At 42.6% G+C, this 11907-nt stretch overlaps 1 protein-coding gene across 1 annotated transcript in view; it reads left to right on the forward strand.

Annotated features, from left to right (window-relative positions):
- The window catches only part of DHRSX (dehydrogenase/reductase (SDR family) X-linked), a gene marked incomplete at its 3' end in the record, with an annotated part of 119494 nt that overhangs the window by 74877 nt on the left and 32710 nt on the right, over positions 1-11907 (forward strand). The window lies entirely within an intron of this gene.

Below are 11907 nucleotides of genomic sequence, written 5' to 3' on the forward strand. Positions count from 1 at the left end.
TCGGTGTTACCTCAGAGGGTGTGGAGCAGAATATTTGCTGAGGTGTTTTTGTGGTAATAGCAAAGCTTATTACAAACACTTCTTCACACTGGAGGTTTTTATTTTGGTGGTTTTGAAATGGTAAGCAGCTGTACTCAGAAAATTCGTGCTCTTTTCAGGAAATGTAGCCAATAGGAGAGGGGTTTTTTACATTACATAATGATGCACTGGTATTAAAGTCTGGCCATGAATTGAAAGCTGATTTAGTGTATGAAATACCTAGACAAACAGTCCTGCTGGAAAGGATTTTTTTCAGATCTCCAAGTATATGTTTGATACTGTCTTATGGAAAGAACCCCCTGCCTGCAGACTAGAACATGGTGGTTGCATTCTGAGTTTTGACCGAAACTTTTGATACTTGCCATAAAATAGCACAGAAGGTCTTAATCTGTTTTTAAAAATCAGTAATAGCAGGTAAAAAAATAAAAAAAAGACCGAAGGTTACAAGCCAGTTTACATTGCTTGGCAGTTACATCCAGGAGAGTACAGGAGAAGCCAGATCCACACCAATGACAACCAAGTGGGTCAGTGTAATTCTGGGCCACTGTGGAAACTCTGGTATCATCAGCGCTGAGTTATTTCAGTCTAAAAGCAAACTAATTTGATCTGGAGGTTCATTACTGTAGCAACTAAACCAAAAAGTTTGCTCTACAGATATTATGGCTCTGGAAGTGCCTCTAATTATGGTAGCCCTGTTTTAGCAAACCCCTGACTCAGTGAACAGCCTCGTCTTCAGTGAAGCTAATGTTCATTTTCTCTCTCCAGAATGGGTACATTGGAAATGCGAGGGCTTCTTTTTTGTTGTTTTATAATATGAAGGAAGTAAACTTCCACATTAAAAAATAAATAAATTAAGGAGGCTGAGGGAAGCAAGATTTAGGGGTGTAAAGATATGAGCAAAGTAGCTAATCTGAAACTAAATTAAATTTGGTAGGGTTTGGCTAGCTTGGAGAAAATGTTTGGAATGAATAAATTACATTTGATTGTGAACAGTAAGCTGTTCATATAGAACAAAAATCCTCCAAGTCAAGAGGGGAACAGCTCGAGAGGAATGCTGGTGTGTGTTTTAGGCTAAACGTCTAATAAAATATTCTGAAGGAGAAGGCTGCCAACAAAAGATTGCCGGGCCTTTTTTTGTCCTCGCTAGTACTCTTTCATGTGTATGAATGTGTCCTTGGTCATCGATTATACAAGTGATTTGATATCTTAACTTTCAAGCTATGTAAGCCAAGATGCATTGGGAATGTGCAAGTCCAGAGCTGAGAAACTGGAAACAAATGATAGCTCCAAGCATACAAGTTTAAATCAGTTGAGGACTCAGCATCATTTCTAGGAAGATGCATGCTCCTCACTTGCTCTGAAATACGTTGTCATTTTGTCATCTTGAAAAAGCCTTGCTGACTTTTATCATCTTTAACAACTTGCCTCTGTATTACTTCCAGAAAGCTCTTTATTTGAGTTTCATTCCTGATGGAAAGTGTCAATATGAGTACACTGTAATGTGTGTGTCACATATGTGCCATATATTTTGAGATTTTAAGTGAGATATAAGTCACAGTGTAGAGCTTAGCCACTGTAAGGAGTAAATGTCACCCAAGATGAAAAAGAAATGTATCTGCAATTCACCAAATATAGTGATGAAATTTAATACAAAAATCCGTTCACCATGGGGCAAGAGGAAACTACCTCTAAAGGTATATAGAATCATAGACACATAGAATCATATAGTAGTTAGGGTTGGAAGGAACCTTTAAAGGTCATCTAGTCCAACCCCCCTGCAATGAGGGTAATAGTAACGAGGGTATACTAAACTATCTTCTCTTCTGTCCATAAATTATAATCTTCAGATGCTCACTGTGAGGTCTCCTATCCCCATGAGGCAAAGGGACTTTACCTGGGTCTGTCCTCTTATCTCTGATCCTTGTGAGGGGAGAAAACTTACTTATAGAATCATAGAATCATAGACTAATTTTGGTTGGAAGAGACCTCTAAGATCGTCAAGTCTAACCACTAACCCAGCACAGCCAAGTCACCACTAAATCACATCCCTCAGCACCACATCTACATATCTTCTAAATGCCTCCAGGGATGGTGACTCCACCACTTCCCTGGGCAGCCTGTTCCAATGATTCGCAACTTTTTCCATGGTGAACTTTTTCCAAATATCCAACTTAAACCTCTCCTGGTGCAACTTGAGGTCGTTCCTTCTCACCCTATCACCTTGTTACTTGGGAGAAGAGACTGACCCCCACTTCACTGCAACCTCCTTTCAGGTAGTTGTAGAGAGTGATAAGGTCTCTCGTCAGCCTCCTTTTCTCCAGGCTAAACAACCCCAGTTTCCTCAGCCACTCCTCATAAGATTTGTGCTCTAGATCCTTCACCAGCTTTGCTGCGCTTCTCTGGATGCACTCCAGTACCTCCACATCCTTCTTGTGGTGAAGGGCTCAAAACTGGACACAGTATTTGAGGTGCAGCCTCACCAGTGCTGAGTACAGGGGGACAATCACTCTCCTATGCCTGCTGGCCACACTATTGCTGATACAAGCCAGGATGCTCTTGGCCTTCTTGGCCACCTGGGCACACTACTGGCTCAGATTCAGTCAACTGCCAACTGATACCCTCATGCTCTTTTCTGCTGGGCAACTTTCCAGCCACTCTTCCCCAAGCCCGTAGCATTGAAGGGGGTTGTTGTGGCCCAGGCGCAGGACCTGGTACTTGACCTTGTTGAACTTCATAAAATTGGCCTTGGCCCATCAATACAGTTTGACGAGATCTCTCTGTAAAGCCTCCATACCCTCAAGCACATCAACACACCCTCCTAACTAGGTGTCATCTGCAAACTGACTGAGACTGCACTCGATCCCCTTGTCAAGATCATTGGTAACGATGTTAAAGAGAGCAGGCCCCAACACTGAACCCTGGGGAACACCACTTGTGACTGGCTGTCAACTACATTGAACCCCATTTCCCACCACTTTTTGGGCCCAGACATTCAGCCGGATTTTTTACCCAGTGAAGGGTAGAGTCATCCAAGCCCTGAGCAGCCAGTTTCTCCAGGAGAAACTGTTGGAAACAGTAGCAATGGCTCTACTAAATTCTAGGTGGACAACGTCCACAGCCTTTCCCTCATCCACTAGGTTGGTCATCTTGTCATAGAAGGAGATCAAGTCAGTCAAGCAGAACCTGCCCTTCATAAACCTGTGCTGACTGGACCTGACCAATTGTCCTGTACACACTGTGTGATGGTGCTGAAGATGGTCTGCTCCTGATTGCACCTTCCCCCACACCGAGGTCAGTCTGACAGGTCTGTAGTCCCCTGGGTCCTCCTTCTGGCCCTTCTTGTAGATGGCCGTCACATTTCCTAACCTAAATTCTAGGTGGACACCGTCCACAGCCTTTCCCTCATCCACTAGGTTGGTCATCTTGTCATAGAAGGAGATCAAGTCAGTCAAGCAGAACCTGCCCTTCATAAACCTGTGCTGACTGGACCTGACCAATTGTCCTGTACACACTGTGTGATGGTGCTGAAGATGGTCTGCTCCTGATTGCACCTTCCCCCACACCGAGGTCAGTCTGACAGGTCTGTAGTCCCCTGGGTCCTCCTTCTGGCCCTTCTTGTAGATGGCCGTCACATTTCCTAACCTCCAGTTGACTGGGACCTCCCTGGTTAGTCAGTGAACGGGAATACTTAGCTGTGAATAGGATGAAGGCTGCCTTCCGAAGGCCTCAGAAAGAGATATGAGAGGCATTTCCACTGTCACTGCTGAACAGAAAATGTCAAATTTTACACAGCAAAGTCCTACTTGTATGTTTGGAAAACCCAGAGGATGCTGTCTGCAGGAAATGAGCTAAAATGGTAACACGTTTAAATAACATCCTATGTGGTGGTGCGAGTAGCAAAGTCATGCACAGGCATTTCTTTACACGGACTACTTCTTTTTTGTACAGCTGTTACATCCTGGTGCTCTGGCAACATGATCTGAGAAGCTGTTCATCGCAGGGTATCCTCTGATGAGCTGGTATTTTGGCAGTAATGGGAACTTGTGGTAGTGATGGAACTGGAACACTGCTCTAACGCTGGAATTTTGCTATTTTGATTGTTACACAAGACCCACTGGGTTGTTTATTGAATTTAACAATAAATTTAAAGGATCACTGGACTAGACCACACACTCGTGGAAGTTGAAAGTAGCTAAGCCAAACTGCTCAGGTTCTGAGGGCAAATTTCTTTTTTATTTTACTCTCCCACCTCTGAGAGAGAAAGCATCTCTCAGAAATCTGAAGGCTTTCTTCATTTCTCTTAGTACAATAAGTTAAAGCTACATGGTTAAGAAATGGCACAATGAAATGTTTTTTTTTTTACAATAGCTCTTTGAGCAGACAGTGATCAAACCATTCCGATTAAGAAAAAATCCGATGAATTTCTAGTATTTGCCCAGTGTGGATTACTGTTTATGTTGTCAACACCGATGCAGAGCTCTTTTTTCACTGAAGAGGCTGGAGGATGACACATAGAGGCTGTTCACAAGGCTAACATTAGGCAGAGGAAGCTAATCCCTTTAGACTGCCTTTAAAGTTAGTGGCACTAGAGTGGGTGACTCAGAGAAGGAGCAGCTTAATTTAGAGGCTCTTACCTGCCTTCTTGAAGCCTTTGGAGACAAACTAAGCTAACTAAAGTTGTGAGTCTCTCTTTTAATGACCATACCCAAACCGTATGTCTTTAAATATGCTCATTTTTTTGATCTATGGTGCTGCGCTCACACACTTTGCCAGATGGATGTGTAGCAACTGTCTTTTTCTTCAATGGCATATCACAAGCATCAGCTTGAACAGTAAATCCCTGCTAGAGTTAGCCATGGTTTGTTATTTCTATTAATGGTCTATGAAAGCTCAGTGATCTGAAAAAGTGCCACAAAATTATTCAGACTGATAAAGGACAGAAGATAAGACTGAGAGGAACTTGTAAGATAGCTAACAGCCAACATTTTGTTCCACAGGCACATACTTTAAAAAGTTTGAAAGATTAGGAGCCAGAGTTCGGCAAATTGTCACCATAACCGCAGCGGGGATTAAGGGTCAACCAGTGTCATAGGTATGACAGCGCATACTAGGATTTTCTGTGATTTAATCAATTTATTATTTAATTCCTGTGAATCTTGGCTGCTAGTGTAGAATGGGGAAGATTCTGGAATGCTTGTGGTGCAGAAGCCAGAGAGGTCGTCAAGTGCAGAAGGGCAGGAGCATGGCACAAATAGGAGACGCTCTGCTTGCTTGCTGCATGTGTAATGACTGTCTCTCATTGTGCTCAATATGCAATTGGCTGGCATGTGCTTTATTTACTTCCTAGAAGCCCTTTTAAAGTAAGCATTTTATAGTCCTGAATAGTATGCAACATTCTGTCATGCACATCTGAGCAGAACTTTCATCACAGCCCTTGTTTTAGTCCTGGACAATGAAGCCCTTTTAAAGTAAGCATTTTATAGTCCTGAATAGTATGCAACATTCTGTCATGCACATCTGAGCAGAACTTTCATCACAGCCCTTGTTTTAGTCCTGGACAATGTAGGAAAATTTTGCTAACAGGAGTGACGTTCTGAGGATGGGAGTTCATGTGCTCCTGCGCATACCTAGCTGGTAGAATGATAAACCACAGGTTTGCATTAGCAGCCTAGAACTGTTTTTGCATTTTCCACTCACAGCATTGTCAGATAGCAGCCACAGTTCCGAGCTCAGTTGGTCAGAATTTCCAGCTAACCTTAAGTTCGTTCCCCTACCTTGGCAGCTCTGTTTTGATTGAAAATGGCCTTTGTTTTGGCTGGAAGATGTGTAGGCAGATAAGCAGACCTAGCTGAGAAAGATGAGTGGATTCTGGAACACCGTACTTTGAGGGGAGATGACCACAGGAGAAGGGAGATACCAAGCTTGTCTTCGAACACTGGGCCAACCAAAGCCGCTGTTTATTAGTGTCAGCAAGGACAGTGCGGTGACAAAAGAGAAGGATGCTCCAGTCAGTACCGCTTTATGTCTTCTCTTCCCAGTTCATGCTTTGTCTCTCCTAAGGTTTGTTCCACTTCATTTCCACCTGCCACCTTGCTGACGGAATTTCTCTAGATCTGCAATGCAGCGTCTACCAGATGGTAGATATTTGCCTCCTTAAGAGCACTTTCTGATAGACATCTCCCTTGCACTGTCTGGGTGCTCAGAAACATACTCAATTCTTTCATTAGCAGGATGACATTACTCCTTTCTGCTCTGCAGATGCCAAAGCAAGACAGAATACCAGACGACAGGCCAAATTCCCTATGTGGAGAGAAAGTAGCCAGAGACAAAGCATCTATGTGGACTTTTACAATGTGTTTTTGAGCATGAATATATGACTACTTGGCATGATTTTTTATTATCTTACCTAGGACTATTGCTTGTGCCTTGCTGGAGAAAAACCTCATCCTGCTGGTATATTCTGACGTGTATAGATGGGTGCCAAGCAGTAATAGGGAAAGCAATCCTTGCTGTAGTCCTCTTTCCACCATGAACTATGAGTTCTCAGCTACTTGCCGCGCTGGGCAGAGTTGGAGCTTTCCCTAGAATGGGTCCCTGCTTGTGTTATTAACACAAAGACAGTGAAAGCATGATGGAAAACTGCCTTGGCACGAGTAATAAAAGAAAGTTAACTCTGAATTATGATTTCTAGAGCTGTGGCTGTCCATAATAATTTCAAGATAATGAGTTAGAGTTGAATGCAGAAAACAGGGTAGTTGGTAGGTGGCCTTCACCTCATCTTTATCTGATCTAAATCAAACCTGAGTGACACAGCCTTTTGCAGGAGCCTAAACGTTTCATTCTCCTGTGTCCAGCTGATCAATGAGTATCTCAGAAGTTACAGTCCCTGATTATTTGCTGCAATAATGTCCATTTCTTTTGCTTCTGAATCTTCCTTCCATAATAAACCAAAATTCCAATTTTGTGCTTTTTGTGTCCCATGATATAGACACAAAAGAAATGTCTAACCAGAGTCAACTGTGCAGGCATGGAAAGCAAAGAAGAGGAACTCTAGATGTTAAATATAAAGGTGTGCTAACAATGTGAAGAAACAGACAGGCAGAAATAAGGAAGTTGACCTCAAGTGGGAAACTCAGAAAAGTGCAAACACTCTGGGGCTGTCTCAGGCTGTCCTAACACTGGGTCTCCTTCTGTCTTCTGTGGGGTTTGTGGTGTCAGAAAGCTCTCCAGGAGCCACCAGGTGCCTCTCCTTTAGGTCCTCTGACTTTGGTTACCATGACCAAGTGAGCAGAGGGTGCACAGTGCAGGAACAGGAGCTGAGCAGTACAGGTGGTCAGTGGTGTCATGTGTGGCCAGCCAGCATTGCTGTGTGTGATTCGTATGGCCTCCTTGAGGAGCAGTCAGAAAAACATCGTACTGACTTCTCTGTTGCTGAAAAGGTGCTGCACCAAGCAGGTATTTGTTTGAAAGAACGCAGTTACCGAAGCAGCAATTGTAGCACCATCATATATTTCACATGTGAATAGTGGCATAAATAACTCTAGCTGTCTTTTGGGAAATTACACTTTTTTAATATTTTATGAGCTAATAACTTTCTGACGAGTCATTAAATTAGAGTAAAATAACAGTAGAATATTTGTAACAGTGAATGTTTTAGCCAGTGTCTAACGGTTATGTATTAACTTGCTGCCCGTGGAAAGGTTATTTAGATAAAAATGAGGGACACATTCTTATCAGTAGAAGAAAGAAATACGGGCATGCCTGTCATTATGGAAGCACCTGAAAGCAAAGAGTGGTATAGGAGAAGGAGAGCTAAACTGGAATAGAGTTACAAATTAGAGTATTTCAATAGCATTAAGTGTAGGTATTCTGTATGTAGTTTCTACTCCCCATTTTTACTCTTCTTAGCATACAGAAAACCAAAGGAATCAGTTAGTTTTGAAAACATACTATATTATTAAACTCAAAAGCAGAATGACCACTACTGTCAATTATTACGTACTTGAATAATTTGAAGTCTGGTAGTAGACAAAACAATAAGATAGGAAGTATCATATCTAAATATTAATTTTGGTGTGTTTCAGTTTGTTTACTGTTATTGCACATCTTCTTTTCGCTCATACCTATCCTGTACAGAAAACCTTTTACCATTGTTGTTTCTGAAAAGTAGTTCAAGTCACATTGCTAGTTCAAGTTCAGGTTTGGACATTTGCTCACATTATTAAACACTGGTCTTTATTAATTAAGACATAAAAAAACCTGGCATACTTAGTATATTTGTGCACACTTTCAAATATTCTAAAAACTAATAATTGTCCTTAGATTCTCATTGTGTGATTTTCCAGTACAATGATAAAAAAAAATTAAATACTCAGACCATGGGACAAATAAGAAACTCAATTTCAGTTCAGGGCCCTGCCACTGAGTCAGCACATGACTTGGAGCTGTGTTCTGGCACTCTTTCTCGAGTGGAACGGCTCCTCGGTCGGCGCGGTGCTTGCGCCAGTGAAACCGCCTCCCTGGCAACAAGCCACCATGCACGAATAAGCATGAACAAGGACTCTGGCCATTAATATTTCTGCCCTGTAAGCAAAAAGAAAAGTTTGGAAGTTGATTTGTTTGTTTGTTTTCCTTTCCAAGGCATGTTCTGATCTTTTGATGGCAGGTACTCAATATGATGACATGCTTCCAAAGTAAGCAAGTAAATAAGCTTAGTAATGATAGCCTTGGCCTAGTATGCCATTAGTCTGGGCCCTGTAGAGTCATAACGCAGGGCAGCATTTGCTCTGCAAAACTGCAAAATTAAGGGAGGGGAGAACAGGCAGATGTAGCAAAATGTTAATTCACAGGAAGGGTGAGATCGCAGTGGTCAGGCTGGAAAGCACTCGCATTGGCACACTAGTTGTCTAACCATCGTTGTGTTGGCAATTCAGAAAAGGACAATTTAAAGGTCAGACGAGGGGGGAGATTAAAATTTATCTCAGTGAATGTTCTCAGGCTGCTGCTTTTCTTGCACGTGTAGTGGCATTGGCAAAATCCAGGAGAGTCGATACTGTTGCCACAGTCCATATGGGTGATGAAGTGGTTGGACCCTGTGCTGTGCCACAAAATACTGCAGCTAATGAAAGTCCAATGCCTTCTGTACCAAGATGAATATTTTGTATTAAAAGAGACTCCTCCATTGGCAGTGTGAATGGCTGCCTTCTAAGCAGCTGATCGTGCTTCCCCTGATCTCTTTCCTTGATGGGCTGCCTGGAGAAGTACAGCAACAGCAGAAGCAGCGTAAAGCTTTGTCTTTACTCCATTTATTGTTGCACTGGTTACTAATAAGTTAGTACAACTAGGTTTTTGTGTATCTCAGCAATTACATTGCCGTTCATGTGGTTTTATGTAACTACCAGGCCACATGGCCCGAACAACTCTCTGCTTTTACAAACTTGGTAATTTTTGCATTTCCTTTCCACCTCCAGATGTAGGACATCAGTGAAATTAAACAAAATAGACCTCCTAACGGTCTATAAGTAGCTCAAGAAATTTCCTAGTGTTATTCCTGGGTCAGTGTTGTTGAAATGTTATGACTTTACAGCCATTTTGAAAAAATGTATTCACACTATCTTAAAACTGGAATCTACTATTTCTTTCTTTTTTTAATGGAAAAGGCCACTGAGCATATAAATTCACTAAGACAATTTCAGAGGACTAGTACTGTCTAGGTTCAAAATGTATAAGGACTATTAAAGCCCCATACTGTTAAACTGAAGAGAACTGGAGGAACTGTTCTACTGTAAAAGATTTTAATAACAGCTGTAATTGGCTTTTGTTATTTATCTTGTTATTGTGCCTGACAGCCTTCATAAGCTCTTATTGTACAGACATACTGTAAAGAAGCATTATAGCTTGCAGCCTCAGTTGTGACAAGATGAAACAGTTTGGTGTACACCAGTGATGGACCGGGGGAAAACAGGAAAAGTCTCTTATTGCAGCCTGTTTACCCAATAGTTTAATACTCCTGTCAGAAAGGCTTTCTTTAGTGTGTGAAGAACTATGTATCTTTAATTTTCCCTTCTTTTAAAGGCTGTTTCTTTCAGAAGAAGAGGTGGGAGAAGCCATGTGCAAGGAAGGGGGTGGCTGTTCCTTCCTCTGGGGCACAGGGGAGCAGCCCTCAGTCCGTGAGGTAGGAAGACAGGGGAGAGTGGGGAAAATGCCGCAGTCCTCACCCTGGTGGCCAAAACTGTCCTGGGTACTGGGCATCTGTGCAAAAGTTGCCACAGCTCAGGAAATCTGGGAGTTTGTTGAAACCAAACTGAACAGTAAGGACTCACCCTGTAAGGACACAGTGAGCAAGGGAAGCATGCTTTATACAGCCTTCACCTTTCTTTCTGCTCAACTTAGACACTGGAGGTTGCTCAGTACTGTCTGACTTTCTCAAGTTGAAACACCTTTTGATCTTTCTTGGAATTCACTTTATGGAAGAAGTTCAGGCAAGTCCACCTCAGACCTCTAGTGTACTGGGCCTGGCTGGGGTGGAGTGGACAACATCTAGCTGGCTTGGAGTCCCACTACAACATGTAGCAAACTGGAGGAGAGAATAACATCTGTGCTGGAGTCTTACATTTTCTTGCTTAAAACATATCTAATGCGAAAAAAGCCAAACCCCTGCTATACAATACGTACACCTTCTAAAAGTCTGAAACAGATGGATGAGGTCAAAATTTTCTTTCCTTTTCCCCTTTGCAGAGTTTCTGAATAATTTTGTTTGTGTGGGGACAGCTACTGCTGTTGTGGGAGGGCAACGCTTGTGTTGACTTCATAAACCTGGTCATGGCTGTCATGCAAGTGAAGGCAACCAATGAAGCAAGCAATGCTGTAAGAGTCAGGGGTGAAAGCTGAGCAACTGCAACAGGAGGAGGATTTTCAAACCTGATGGGTTTAAAGTTATTGGGGGACTTAAGTAATCTTTTTTATTTTAATTCATTAATTTTGTAGTGTTCTAGTGAAGGGCAATGGCTGACTAATGGTTTGGATAAAGGATGCTTTTGTTAGAGGCATTTTTTCTTGGAAACAGCAACATACCAGAATTAAATGTATTTTGAGACACTGACATCCTGCCCCTTGACCAATATCACTGGCGTAGGCAGACGGGTGACCCCCTGACCCCTGACCCCCTGCCCCTTGGCTGACATTGGCAGCATGGGCAGGATGCTGCCCACAGTGTCCGTGTGAGGTAAGGTCCTCTCAAACCACAGTGCCATTGCTGGAGCCAAGGGGTGGCACGACTCTTACGCACATTCGAAAGGTATTTACGTGACTAATTGTGGCTGCCAGGTGACCCAGACATCAGGTGTCCCTGGATGACCACCAGAGCCAGGGCATGACATATGATGCCATGTTTGTTATTGCGGGTCAAATGAGTTGCCGTGTGGGCACACTGTTGTTCATCTTTCCTACTGCCGCAATAGTAGTTGTTTTATAACGTCACTGTTTGAACCACAGACACTCAGCAGATAATCTGGGAAAAAAACCCATAGGGCAACATATTTGGCATCAGAAGCACAGGGCAACGTTGTGGTGCCTGATGTGGCTTCTCCTCTCCCCCTTTGATTTCCATCTGCCATCTCTTGATCATCTCAGGACCAAAAAGCTGTAGCCCTTCTTCCTAAATGATAGAAAAAACTGTAGGATGGGACATACTTGCTCTGTTTGATACCCTGCTTCACCTTCACGCAGCAGCATTCCTCATAGTTGCTCTGTGAAGAATCAATAGTTTAAAAATAGCAATTAAGGAAGAAAGGAGAAAGAAGGAATCTCCTGAGATCTGCTTCAACCATAATTTTCAAAAGCCTGGTTTATTTTAAAAACCTTTACTTT

Source organism: Buceros rhinoceros, unplaced genomic scaffold, assembly GCF_000710305.1.
Source record: "Buceros rhinoceros silvestris isolate BGI_N320 unplaced genomic scaffold, ASM71030v1 scaffold3487, whole genome shotgun sequence".
Classification (NCBI taxonomy): Eukaryota; Metazoa; Chordata; class Aves; order Bucerotiformes; family Bucerotidae; genus Buceros; species Buceros rhinoceros.